This window comes from Sinocyclocheilus grahami, unplaced genomic scaffold (genome assembly GCF_001515645.1).
Source record: "Sinocyclocheilus grahami isolate Dianchi unplaced genomic scaffold, SAMN03320097.WGS_v1.1 scaffold3.1, whole genome shotgun sequence".
Lineage (NCBI taxonomy): Eukaryota > Metazoa > Chordata > Actinopteri > Cypriniformes > Cyprinidae > Sinocyclocheilus > Sinocyclocheilus grahami.
The window spans coordinates 3,985,579-3,987,858 of record NW_015505182.1 but is presented as its reverse complement, the minus strand read 5'-3'; positions in this window follow the sequence as shown (position 1 = coordinate 3,987,858).

Sequence of the window (2,280 nt, the reverse complement as noted above, 5' to 3'; positions counted from 1 at the left end):
GAATGCCTGAAGTACTATGGGCCCTGGTGAAGAAGTGGGCACCTTAGGGACATACCCGGCCCTCGGGTAAAGGAATGCCCTAACAATGCCTGGAGCAAATTCCAGGCACGAAACAGAAAGTGCCTGAAGATCCCCAATCTTTTTTAGTGAGGAAATAGCGAGGAGAAAGATGGTCTTGAGAGTGAACAACTTGACTGAAACTTCTTCTATGGGTTCAAAGGGGGCATTGCATAAGCCCTCCAGAACCACAGCCAGGTCCCATGAGGGTACCTTGGTGCGCTGTACCGGCCTCAGCCTCAGGGTGCCACGGAGGAAACGAGTGACAAGTGACCCCATCCCGGCGTACCCTCTCCAGAACTCCCGGGAGCAGAGCGATTGGGGAAAAAGTGTACAGACGAAGCCTCGGCCATGTCTGCACCATGGGATCCAGCCCCAGTGGAGCTGGATGCGTGAGGGAGAACCAGAGCGGACAGTGTGTCGTTTCCTGCGACGCAAATAGATCCACTTCCGCCTGGCCAAATTCTCTCCAAATGAGCTCCACCACCTCGGGGTGGAGCCTCCATCCCCCGGGCCTCAGCCCCTGTCTCGACAGGATATCTGCCCCCTGATTTAGATACCCAGGGATGTAAACTGCTCTTAGAGAGAGGAGCTTCCCCTGAGCCCACAGAAGGATCTGGCGCGCCAGCTTGTACAAGGGGCACGAACGCAAACCCCCTGCCGATTGATGTAGGAGACCACCGATGTGTTGTCTGTAGCACATGATGCCCCCTTAGGTCTGGAAGGAAGTGTGTCAGAGCTCGAAACACGGCCAGCATTTCCAGGCAGTTGATGTGCCAAAAGAACTTCTTGTTCCATTACCAGAGCCTGCTCGGGGCCCACTAGTGTGGGGATGACCCCGTTGAAACGAGGCGGACGAGAACCGAACTGGATTCTGTCACCTTTCTCTACAATCTGCAGGACCCATTTTGAGATATTTGGTAGAAGTTTCCACGCTACCAGAAAATCTACTAAGGGAACCAGCCTCTCGAGGCTGGCGTCTGGTATTATTAGAGGAGCCAGTTCGGTGCCCTGAAGCGGATGACCGGCAGGGAACGACCGACCTGACTGCTGTAGCACCCTCACTTGAGGGGGCGAGCTCTCCCGTGCCGTACCGTTGCTGGGCGGCAGCTGGGAATTCGCTTGTCGGAGCTCACTGAACCCTGAAGTGCCGAGGTGGCAGGGGTATAAATGAACCTCCATGAGGGCACTGAAGGCACAACCGACCTGACTGCTGTAGCACCCTCACTTGAGGGGGCGAGCTCTCCCGTGCCGTACCGTTGCTGGGCGGCAGCTGGGAATTCGCTTGTCGGAGCTCACTGAGCCCTGAAGTGCCGAGGTGGCAGGGGTATAAATGAACCTCCATGAGGGCACTGAAGGAACAACCGACCTGACTGCTGTAGCACCCTCACTTGAGGGGGCGAGCTCTCCCGTGCCGTACCGTTGCCAGGCGGCAGCTGGGATTTTCGCTCGTCGGAGCTCACTGAGCCCTGAAGCACAGAGGTGACAGGGGTATCAATAAGCCTCCGTGAGGGCACTGAGGAGGATTGGGCACCGTATACTGAGGTGTTATCCTTTCCTCCCCAGGTGGGCTGCCCTCAGGGTCCTGACAATGGTAGGACCATTTAGCCAAGGTCCTCTTAGACAAAATAACGGTCCGCAGAGCCGTTTTCGGTCTAGAAGACCCCGACTGAGAGCATCGCCCCGACCCCCGATCTTTCTGTGGAGGGGTGTGGGTTGCAACGCTCTGTTTTTGAGACTGGCGATATGAGGAGCTTAATGGCTTGGGCTGCTCCCGCTCAGCAGCCCCACCCCTGAGCAGGTCAGCCTGGTATGCTTGTAACACCACCATGGTGTGCAAACATGACATGCGCCAGCCTGACCTACCGCCATATAAGCTTTCCCAACCAGACTCGATGTAAGCCTAACGGGCCTGGTGTGAAGCTTCGGGGCCTTCAGGGACGATGCTGAGTATGGGGAGAGATAGCTCGCAAGCGTCTGCTCCACCACTGGCATCGCCCCATATCCCTTATCATTCACCCCCACGATGTTCTTTTGAATAATTCGAGACTGTGGGACTGTAAATACGGGATGAGTATGGTTCCTCCCACGATCTTGACACCTCAGCATGGATATCGGGGAAAAATGGAAGGCCCCCGTCGTGAAGGCTGTGATCTGGATTCAGAAAACGCTTGTCTAATTATTTTGACCTGTTTCTAGGCTGGCCAAACGATATTTTATTTT